General features: G+C 38.5%; 1 long non-coding RNA gene across 1 annotated transcript; it reads left to right on the top strand.

The window, feature by feature from the left end:
• The first annotated feature begins 636 nt into the window (after positions 1 to 636).
• On the top strand, positions 637 to 12,162 carry LOC116662216. Its single transcript, XR_004318220.1, has 3 exons — positions 637 to 734; positions 4,330 to 4,332; positions 12,151 to 12,162. It is a non-coding gene; the product is annotated as an uncharacterized LOC116662216 (long non-coding RNA).
• The last annotated feature ends 232 nt before the right edge of the window (positions 12,163 to 12,394 follow it).

The following is a 12,394-nucleotide window of genomic DNA, read 5'->3' as shown; positions in this document are numbered from 1 at the left end:
GGCCTGGTGAATGGCACCTGTAACCAGGACACAGAAGGCAGAATCACACTTTAAGGATGAATTAAAAGTGATCATTGGCATCAAAGCTTCCTCCATTCTGTAGTTAACCTGGTAGTGCCTCCCTCATACAGCAACTCATTTGTAATCAGACAAATTAGAATCAAGAAGTACACTGGTAATAGGGAAGCAAAGTCCGGACCCACTGCCCCTAGGAAAAATGGAGAGACAGAATAATAACAACTCTTACTTAGCTCCTTCCTGGTGTTCAGTATTGTATGAAAGACTTTCCCCAGTTTCTCTCTAAACCTCACAACAACCCTATGACGTGGGTACAATTAAGCTGATTTTATTGAGGAGGAATCTGAGGCTCAGAGAGGTTGAGCTGGCAGGCAGCATGAAGAGGTAGTTAATAGCATAAGTTCTAGAGCTAGAGCATCTAGTTCGGAAACCTGGCTTCCCCATTTACTAGTTTGTGATCTGAGACATGTTACTTAACTTCTCTGCCCTCAGTTTCTTCTACTTGTAAAAGAAGGTAATAATAGAAGAAGCTACCTTGTTTACAAGGATTGAAGGAAACAATATGTGGAGTGTTTTGAACAGTGACTGGCACATAGTAAGAACTCAAAAAAGTCTGAACTGTGGGGAGACAGTCCAGCTCAGTGATAGAGGACGTGCTTAGCATGCATGAGGTCCTGGGTTCAATCTCCAGTATCTCCATTAAATAAATAAATAAAGTAAGCCTAATTACCACCCTCCCAAAACAAAAAGAAAGACACAGAAACACGATGGTAAATTAGACCAGTATCAGATGCCCAGATAAGAAGGTAATTGTAAAAAGAACTGTAACATTAAAAAATAGTTTGTATATGGTGTAAGGGAGTGTTCTAGCTTCATTGTTTTACATGCTGCTGTCCAGTTTTCCCAACACCATTTGCTGAATGGTGTTCCATTCATCTGTTCCATTGGTCTATACATCTGTTTTTGTACCAATACCATGCTGTCTTGATGACTGTAGCTCTATAGTATTGTCTGAAGTCTGGGAGAGTTATTCCTCCACCCTCTTTCTTTCTCTTCAGTAATGCTTTGGCAATTCTAGGTCTTTGATGGTTCCATATAAATTTTATTATGATTTGTTCTAGTTCTGTGAAATATGTCCTGGGTAATTTGATAGGGATTGCATTAAATCTGTAGATTGCCTTGGGCAGTGTGACCATTTTAACACTATTGATTCTTCCAATCCAAGAGCGTGGGATATCTTTCCATTTTTTAAAAAATCAACTCAAAATGGATCAAAGACTTAAACATAAGACAAGATACAATAAACCTCCTAGAGGAAAACATAGGCAAAACATTATCTGACATACATCTCAAAAATTTTCTCCTAGAAGAAATAAAAGCAAGAATAACAAATGGGACCTAATGAAACTTACAGGCTTCTGCACAGCAAAGGAAACCAGAAGTAAAACAAAAAGACAACCTACAGAATGGGAGAAAATTTTTGCAAGTGAAACCGACAAAGGCTTGATCTCCAGAATATATAAGCAGGTCATACGACTCAATAAGAAAAAAATAAACAGCCCAATCCAAAAATGGGCAGAAGACCTAAACAAGCAATTCTCCAAGGAAGACATACAAATGATCAAAAGGCACATGAAAAAATGCTCAATTATCACTAATTATCAGAGAAATGCAAATCAAAACTACAATGAGGTATCACCTCACACCTGTCAGAATGGCCGTCATTCAAAAATCCACAAATGACAAATGCTGGAGAGGCTGTGGAGAAAGGGGAACCCTCCTACACTGCTGGTAGGAATGCAGTTTGGTGCAGCCACTATGGAAAACTGTGGAGATTCCTCAAAAGACTAGGAATAGACTTACCATATGACCCAGGAATCCCACTCCTGGGCTTATATCCAGAAGGAACCCTACTTCAGGATGACACCTGCACCCCAATGTTCATAGCAGCACTATTTACAATAGCCAAGACATGGAAACAGCCTAAATGTGCATCAACAGGTGACTGGATAAAGAAGATGTGGTGTATTTATACAATGGAATACTACTCAGCCATAAAAACTGACAACATAATGCCATTTGCAGCAACATGGATGCACTTGGAGAATGTCATTCTAAGTGAAGTAAGCCAGAAAGAGAAAGAAAAATACCATATGAGATTGCTCATATGTGGAATCTAAAAAACAAAACCAAAAACAAACAAACAAACAAAAACAAAGTGTAAATACAGGACAGAAATAGACTCATAGACATAGAATACAGACTTGTGGTTGCCAGCGGGGCGGAGGGTGGGAAGGGATAGACTGAGATTTCAAAATTGTAGAATAGATAAACAAGATTATACTATATAGCACAGGGAAATATACACAAAATCTTATGGTAGCTCACAGAGAAAATAACGTGACAATGAGTGTGTATATGTCCATGAATAACTGAAAAATTGTGCTGAACACTGGAATTTGACACAACATTATAAAATGATTATAAATCAATAAAAAATGTTAAAAAAAACAATTGCATGAAAATGTAAAAAAATAAATAAATAAAATAAAAAACAAAATAAAGCAAAAAAAAAAATAGTTTGAACTGTGATCATGATTATTACCGAAGATGCCACAGTCAATAAAGAGGAGAGCTTGGATTCTGGCCCAAGTTTGCTGGCTTCCAAATGTCACCCTCTCTTCATTAAATCAAAGAGCCCACTCAGAATGGTGTGCTGTTAGGCAAACCCTGTTTAGCCACCCAAATTATTTGCATGTACTCTGATTCTCCTAGTGCGCCTACATGCAGTGACAGTGTAGGAATTTAGGGGTCATCTCCTAGCTCCTGTAGAACATCAACTTTTCCCCAAGGGAAAAGATGACTTCTTCCTTCTCCATATCCATTAGGCTTGGACTAGTGGCTCACTGGGAAATGCTACTTTCATACTAAGAGAACCAAGATCCTAGGTTCTATGTATAACATAAGCATGCCAGGGCTGAGACAAACTTCTATTTTGTTTTATTTTCTTGTCATGAAACCCAGAAGTTATATTCAGGCTTAGTTTTATTTTTTTAAATTTTATTTTTTAATGGAGGTACTGAGGATTGAACTCAGGACTTCATGCGTGCTAAGCATGTGCTCTGCCACTGAGCTATTTCCTTCCCCCCTCCCCCAGGCCCAGTTTTAAATCCCTAACCCAGTGCCTTGCTTCAGGCCAAGTATAACAGTTAAAGTGATTTTTAGGTAGAGAAGAGCTTCTGTGAATAGCTAATCATAAGAGTTTACACTTAGTAAGGACTTTAAAATGTTCTGGGTACCATTCTCAGTTCTTCAGCATTTCTGCATTTAATCCTTACAACAACCCTCTATGGTGGGTACTATTCTCACTTGGCAGAGGAAGAAACTACACACAGTGATTAAGTAACTGGCAGAAGTTCACTTAAGTAGTGAATGTAAGGGCTAAGATTTGAATCCAGGGCCCTGGAGTCCACAGATACAATCACTATACACTACTGACTCTCATTAATGGTAAAGGGTCAATGAATAGGCAGAGGCTAATCATAGTCTGTAGTATAGTACCTGACACATAGAAGGCATTTATTACATAATTTTGCATGAACCATTCACAGTTTATGCTTCTTTACCATGCAACCCAGTAATAGTTGTACATTTAATGAAATAAATCACAGTCATGTTATTAATTTATCTAATTATCAAATTAAACTATGTGCCTGGATTAGCCTTTGGTATGGCTCCGTGTAATTTAATCATCAGTTCATAATGCACAGCAAAGTCCTTCATTCATCCTACATTGATTGAGAATCCCTACTAGAAGCCAAGCCTGCATACTGTCTCACAGGATACAGAGAGATACATAGACATGGGAACTTACAGTCTAGTGCAGGAGACAGACATATATACAAATACAGATGATAGTGTCTGATCAGAGGCACTGAAATGAAGTCTAACATAGGAGGACAGAAGAAGAAAACTAAGTGTGAACATGTAATGCTTTTGCTGTCCAACATGTCCTCTTCTGGTAACACAGCTCATCCCACCTAGACTGGTACATCACCCAACTCTGGTGTGATGATTAACTTTATCTATCAACTGGACTGGGCTAAGGGATGCCCAAAGAGCTGGTAAAAACATTATTTCTGGGTGTGTCTGTGAGGGCATCTCCAGAAGAGATTATCACTTGATTCAGTAGACTGAATAAAGAAGATCACCCTCACCAATTCCAGGGGGCATCATCCAATCTGTTGAGGGCCTGGCTGGAATAAGAAGGCAGAGGAAGGGCCAATTTGCTGTTTGCTTCATCTGGAATAGCCTGTCCCTGGACATCGGCACTCCTGGTTCTTAGACCATCAGATTCAGACTGAATTACATCACCAGCTTTCCTGGTTCTTCAGCTTGCAGATGGCAGATCAGGGAACGTCTCAGCCTCCCTAATTGCATGGTTCCTATAGTAAACAAGCAAACAAACAATTGGTTCTGTTTCTCTGGAGAACCCTAATGCGTCTGGCTAATCAGAGAATTCTATTTCTCTGGTCATGGTTCTTCATTCAATTCTGGAATTTTTGCTGAGACTATAAAGAAAGTGGATCTGTGTTTCTACTGGGGTTGCTAAGTGGTAAGATACAAACCTGGAGCTCTTGGTGGCTATCTTGACGACCATGCAGAGCGAGCCTGCTTGAGAACTGAGTCAACAGAGAAGAGATCAGAGCCAATAGATCGAAACAGATTGCTGATGACATCATTTGAGTACCTGGATCTAGCTATGCCTCTAATGACCCCTGTTGAATTTCTATTAGTATCAGTAACCTCTTTCTTTCAGCTAAAGCTTATGTATGTTGTATTTCTGTCACTTGCAAGCCAAAGAGTCATGCTTTATACAAATATATATCTAGACTCTTTGTGTGCACACACCAGCCTCTGCACACACATACACTGGTCTGGTTAGTTAGGGAAGGCTTCCTGGAAGAAGTAAGACCTGAACTAAATCTTAAAGTGTTGGTAAGAGTTACCTAAAGTAAAGGGAAATCTATTTTAGGCAGAGAGCTAGCATGAGTAAAAGTATAGAAGTGGGATATACCACAAAATGAGGGGGATGGGGATACCAGGAGCAGTTTGGTATGGCCATAAGGTAAAGTGAGAGTCAGAGGAAGGAGAGACAAAGCTGGAGAGCAAGGCAGGGGCCAATTTGTGGAGTATCTAGAATGTCATGTTAAGAAGATGACCATTTGTATTCCTTATATTCCTTGTCTGAAGCCCAGTCAAATTTTTACATTTTTTCCCTCTGTGTTATTAGTTCTCCAGTAACCTGGATCCACAAACAGTATCAAAGTAGAAAGCTTTCTAGGTTGGGGTTTGGTCCATCTCAGGATCTTTTTTTGGTTCTGAATCACTAGAGGATCCTCTTTGGCATGTCCTACTTGCTGGCTGCTTGAGGGGAGGCAATCATTATCTTCCATTCCATGATGAAGAGATATAGCAAGATATCAACCACAATGGTCCTTCCATGTGCAAAAAAAAAAAAAAAAAGCCTTTGGTTTTCCAGGCCGAGGGTCATGTGTTCAGTGATGACTAAGCATCAAGAATGTCCATGCCCTGTGCTAGACACAGGGAGCACATAGAAGAATCAGACATGGTTCCTGCCCTCAAAGAATATCCAGCCCAAGGGAGGAAACAATGAAAATAAAATGTAATCAGGGCTACAATGGAGTAACATAATTTTTTAAATTGAAGTATAGTTAGTTACAATATGTCAATTTCTGGTATACAGCATAATGTCCCAGTCATATGTGTATGTATATGTATATGTATATGTATATATGTGTGTGTGTGTGTGTATATATATATATATATATATATTCATTTTCATATTCTTTTTCATTAAAAGTTATTACAAGATATTTAATATAGTTCCCTGTGCTAAACAGAAGAAATTTGGTTTTTATCTATTTTCACATATAGTGGTTAACATTTGCAAATATCAAACTCCCAAAGTTATCCCTTCCCACCCCCTTTTCCCAGTAACCATAAGATTGTTTACTATGTCTGTGAGTCTCTTTTGTAGATGAATTCATTAATGTCCTCTTTTTTTTTTTAGATTCCACATATAAGTGATATCATATGGTATTTTTCTTTCTCTTTCTGGCTTACTTCACTTAGAATAATGATATCTAGGTCCATCCATGTTGCTGCAAATGGCATTTTTTATTCTTTTTTATGGCTGAGTAGTATTCCATTTTATATATATATATATATACACCACAGCTTCTTTATACACTCATCTGTGGATGGACATTTAGATTGCTTCCATGTCTTGGCTATTATACAATGGAGTAATATAAAGGGAGCCGTGGGAACATCAAGAAAGAATAGACTTCAGGTATCAAGGAAGAGTTCTTCTAACAGTGTGACCTTTGAACTGACTTGAAAAAGGAGTAGGGATTTGCCAGAGGGACAAGGATGAAGGGAAGGGTATTCCAGGCAGGAAGAAAAGCTTTTGAAAAGGCCTAGAGGTACAACAGAACAGATCGTGCTTAGGGTGACTGACGATAATTTGGAACTTCTGGAAATCTGAGTATGTGGAGGATTGGTGAGGGGAGGTTGGGACAGGGTTGTGGGCAGAATGGGGAAAGTCCTGACTATGTAGGCAGGGAGCACAAAATAAGGATCTTAGCCAAGGGACTTGAATTTTATTCAGTACACAATGCGGAACCACTGAAAACATTGAACAGAGGAGTGACATACAGTGTGTGCTTTAGAAAGAGCATCCTGGCTACAAAGTGCTGCAAAGAGGAGAATAGATTAGAGGTATCTGGGCAGAACTGCAGACATCAGGGAGCTCAGTTAGGAATCTGTTCCAATGATCTAGGTGTGAGACGATGATGGAGTGGCAGTGGGCATGGATAGAAGTAGATGGATTTGAGAACTATTTGGTGGCTGAGTGGCTGTCAGTGATGTAGGAAGAAAAAGGGAGATGTTAGGTATAATATCTAGGTTTCTGAAGTTAAATATCAACCAGTGAAAGAAAAAAAACACTGAAAGTGCTCTCTCTATTAGAACATCAAGTAATTTTCAGGTTCCTGACATTTGTTCCAGAATTGAGGAACCTCCTTCCTTACTCATCTGAGCTGCCAGACTCTCAGAGAGAGAAGCCAGGCATTCCCAAATTTGAACATGAGTCCTTATGTGTGGCTTTGTTCATGTATCTACATGGGGGAAGGAGTCTATGTGTACACATGCCTGGGACCACCTCCCCCACACAAAATATCTGGGGAAAGTCACATTTTTCCATAAGCCCATCTGACAAGGTCTGGACAAATGCAACTGGTTATTCTTTCCTCTTTGGGCTAGGTCATTCTAGATTCAAGCCAAAGCAAACTAGTTTCCTCTCTAGCCACTGTTTCATAGACAGGGTTCATTTCTACTTACTCTAGAGTAAAAATAAACTATCAAAGAAAAGAAAGGTATCTATATCTATATTTTGACTGTCAACTGTATAGTTCTCCAGAGCTTCATCAAAACCATAGTGGGGGCTTTGTTTTGTTCAAATGCCCATTGCATTGGTGTACCTTCTCTGTCACACTAAAAGGGCAAAATGATGGAAACTTTTTGAAAGTAAAAGGGCTGGGTTTTGTGTGTAGGTGCATATGTGATTTGTTTCTCTCCATAGCTGAAGGAGTTGAGGCAAGAGCTTAATATGCACCAAATATTTATTTTATTAATGACTAAGGAGTAATGAGTGGCTCACAGAAAACAGCATTTGAGAAATAGGACAAATTGGCTAACCCACAGCTCAAAGCAAGGGTGGCCCCTGTCCATGCTGGGTACCAAAAAGAGGGCATCTTCAAGACCACATTTTGGGTCTGAGCAGTTCATCTGATTATCACATCCTTGATATGGAGTCAGTCCCTGGCTGAAACTCCTGTAGAGCAATGGTAAACATTCATCACAGCCCAGCTGAACCTGTACCAGATGACTGATTTCCCCAAGGGCAAATTGAAGGTTTCCAGTTGGGCTGACATTAGTGTGAGCTTAGAACACAAACAAACCAACTCCTGCTCCAACAAGCCTTCCCAGAGAACACCAACCACAACAGATGACAGCCTCTTACACACACACACACACACACACACACACACACACACACACACATATACACACACATGCTCATAGCTGTGTAGATTTGTCAGCTCAAGAAGGAAGAAGTTCTAAATCTACAGTGTCAAACATAATACCAAGTGAAGATCCTGAGATTCCATGAGACAACTGATATTTTTCTGAGTGGATAAAAGCACAGGATGATCCAAATGGGATAACTTGGCAACAGGATTCTTTATAAAGTTACCCAAGGAGAAACTGAAACTCCGTATTTCTCCAGCAGCATGTACTTTCAAGGATTTCTTTAACAAAAGGAGTGTTCCAGCTACAGTATTTTGTCTGCTATTGTTATATTAGCTTTAACTCAGAAGAAACAGGCCTTGATCATATATCATAATGACTTTCCTTAACCCTAAGCAAGACTCCCCAGGAATCAAACTCTTTAGTGGAATAGTCTACCTAGAATTGTCCTTTGCTGCAACCCCCCACTCCTCCCACACACCCTTAGATGTATGCTAGGTGGGAGGGAGGAGCTTGTTATAATTTTCATGTAATCTGTGTATGAATAATACCTGTAACATTAGACTTTTTCCCCTCTCCACTGATAATTATCATTGCCCAAGATCTCACCTCTGTGAGAAACATTCAGAAGGGCCAGGGTAATTGTTGGGCAAGGTGTGGATTCATGGAGAAACAAGGGCCTTAGAAATCCAAGTAGAATAGTCCCATAGATCCAACTGATGAGATTAAAAATGAATACCTTTTGATATCATTTATGACATAATCTGTTTCATTAAAAAAATGCCCTGGGTCTACTTTTGCCTATGAGTCTACTGGCCCAAGAATATTCTGGGCCCACCAATACTTGATTTTTCAAAAAAGTATGGAGGGGATGATTAGTAAAGCAATGAATCTATTAGTTTCACCTGTAAAATGGTGACTCTGATTCTGACTCTTACCTTATTTTTCCCAAGGGAGTGATGAAATGAAAAAGATGACTTGATAAAATTCGGTAAGTATCTTAGAAGTATGTGTCAGAGTCCACTAGATAACAATCACAAAACACAGATTAGATTTCTCTACTGTGATCATTTGCCTATGACAAATGAGAACTTCCCTAGCCTGTAAAATAATCTTCAAACAATCTGTGAGCTAGCAGAGAAAGGGTTTCTGAAATAGTGACTGCTAGCCTATAGACAGGAAGTTGGAAGTCTGACTGCAGAATGGAAGAAAAGGGAAAGAAATGGAATTAAGCAGTCTTTTGAGGTAGAGCCTGCTTCTAGGGGAGAAGGTATAGCCTGCTTTAGGAAGGGATGAATTGGGAGTTTGAGATTTGCAGATACTAACTACTGCATATAAAATAGATAAACAACAAGTTTCCACTGTATAGTAGAGGGAACTATATTCAATATCTTGTAGTAACCTATAATGAAAATGAATATATGTATGTATTCCTATGACTGAATTATTATGCTGTACATCAGAAATTGACACATTGTAACTGACTATAATTCAGTTAAAAAAATAATCATTCTGATCACTATGGGAAGGTGGCCCTAAAAGCCAAGTTCAGGGAACACATCTTCATTCTCTCTCCCTCTCTCCCCTACACACACTCAGATCAATCTCCCTTGAGGACTACCTGGAGCTTGGGCCTAACAACCACATATACTTCCTGTTATACAGATGTACAGACATACAGTCACCTAGGTAATCAGAACAGCATTCAGAAACAGGCCCATATAAATATTCAGAAAACAATATGGATTAGACAGGCAAACAGAGGACAAAGGGCACAGAAATTGCATAAAATGGGTTGGGTAGATATATCTGGGGAGTAGTAGTGACTATTAACATTCTCATCCACACCCAAGTTCAGAACCAATTGAGAGACACAAGAAGCAGAGAGGAAGAGATGAAAAATATCTGTTTACTACTGTTACAAGCTGGATTGGAGGACAGGGAATATATAGATGGCCATAATAGACTTCTTCATACTCTCTCCACTTAGCTAGACAGAATTGCCAACTTATCCAAAGGTGGGGAAACAGGCTAAGACAATTATTCTAAAAGAAATGCTCCCAAATGGACACATGAAGAGAGCAGAATGGAGGATTTTAAACCCTGCCCTCCCCTGCAAAAGAGGAGAATATGACAGAGATGTGATTAATAAAGTTTTATCACAGGATGCTTCTCCAGCCTCCCTGCCTTGAAATCCTGGTTTTCTCACTTCCTGGAAAATTTTTACTAATACTTAATTTGCAGGATCATTGTAATCATTGCCAATAATATATGGAAAATGCCTTGCATGGTGCCTAGCGGTTGTTCTCTGAATGTAGGGCAAATTAAACTCACTGAATGAATACTGTTAAGTTTTCTGTTGAAACATTGTTTCAGTAAATATGTAAGCTCTTTAAAAGAACAAATGTTATGTCCATACTACCCAAAGTGATTTACAGATTCAATGCAATCCCTATCAAAATTCCAATGGTATTTTTCACAGAAATAGAAAAAAAAATCCTAAAATTTGTATGGATCCACAAAAGAACCCAAATAGCCAAAGCAACCTTGGGAAAGATGAACAAAGCTGGAAGCATTCTGATTTCAAAATATATTCCAAAGCTATAGTAATCAAAACAGTATGATATTGGAATAAAAACAGACACATAAACCAGTGGAACATAATAGAGAGCCCAGAAATAAATCCACACATATTCATTCAACTAATATTTGACAAGGGGGCCAAGAGCGTCCCACTGGGCAAAGGATAGTCCCTTAAACAAATGAAAATTGGATATCCACATGCAAAAGAATAAAACTAAACCCCTCTTTTACACCATTCACAAAAATAAACTCAAAATGGATTAAAGTCTTATATGTAAGACCTGAAATTGTAAAACTCCTAGAAGAAAACATAGGAGGAAATCTTCATGATGTTGGTTTTGGCAATGACTTCTTGGATACAACACCAAAAGCACAGGAAACAAAAGCAAAAATAAATAAGTGGGATCATATCAAAGTAAAAAGCTTCTGCACAGAAAACAAAAAACATAAAACCTATCAAAAACAAACCATAAATAAGGCAACCTACAGAATGAGAGAAAATATTTGCAGACTATGTATCTGATAAGGAGTTAATATCCAAAATCTATAAGGAATTCATAGACGTCAATAGCAAAATTAAATTAAATTTAATTTAAAACAGGAAAAAAAGAAAGCAACTTGATTTAAAAATGGGCCTATTTCTCCACAGCCTCTCCAGCGTTTGTCATTTGTGGATTTTTGAATGATGGACGTTCTGGCTGGTGTGAGGTGATACCTCATTGTAGTTTTGATTTGCATTTCTCTGATAATTAGTGACATTGAGCATTTTTTCATGTGCCTATTGATCATTTGTATTTCTTCCTTAGAGAATTGCTTGTTTAGGTCTTCTGCCCAATTTTGGACTGGGTTGTTTGTTTTGTTCTTATTAAGTTGTATGAGCTGCTTATATATTCTGGAGATCAAGACTTTGTCAGTTTGATCTTTTGCAAAAATTTTCTCCCATTCCATAGGTTGTCATTTTGTTTTGTTTATGGTTTCCTTTGCTGTGCAGAAGCTTGTAAGTTTAATTAGGTCCCATTTGTTTCTTCTTGCTTTTATTTCTATTGCTTGGGTAGACTGCCCTGGGAGAACATTTTTGAGATGTATGTGAGATAATGTTTTGCCTATGTTTTCTTCTAGGAGGTTTATTGTATCTTGTCTTATGTTTAAGTCTTTAATCCATTTTGAGTTGATTTTTGTGTATGGTGTAAGGGAGTGTTCTAGCTTCATTGATTTACATGCTGCTGTCCAGTTTTCCTAACACCATTTGCAGAAGAGACTGTGTTTATTCCATTGTAAGTTCTTGCCTCCTTTGTGGAAGATTAGTTGACCAAAAGTTTGTGGGTTTGTTTCTGGGCCCTCTATTCTGTTCAATTGGTCCATATGTCTGTTTTTGTACCAATACCATGCTGTCTTGATGACTGTAGCTCAATAGTATTGTCTGAAGTCTGAGAGAGTTATTCCTCCAGCCTCGTTCTTTTTCTTCAGTAATGCTTTGGCAATTCTAGGACTTTTGTGATTCCAGAGAATTTTTATTATGATTTGTTCTAGTTCTGTGAAATATGTCCTGGGTAATTTGATAGGGATTGCATTAAATCTGTAGATTGCCTTGGGCAGTGTGACCATTTTAATAATATTGATTCTTCCAATCCAGGAGCATGGGATAGCTTTCAATTTTTTTAAGTCTTCTTTAATTTCC

This window comes from Camelus ferus, chromosome X (assembly GCF_009834535.1).
Source record: "Camelus ferus isolate YT-003-E chromosome X, BCGSAC_Cfer_1.0, whole genome shotgun sequence".
Taxonomy (NCBI): domain Eukaryota; kingdom Metazoa; phylum Chordata; class Mammalia; order Artiodactyla; family Camelidae; genus Camelus; species Camelus ferus.
Note: the sequence above shows the minus strand (reverse complement) of the source record. Positions and strands in the feature narration are given on the sequence as shown.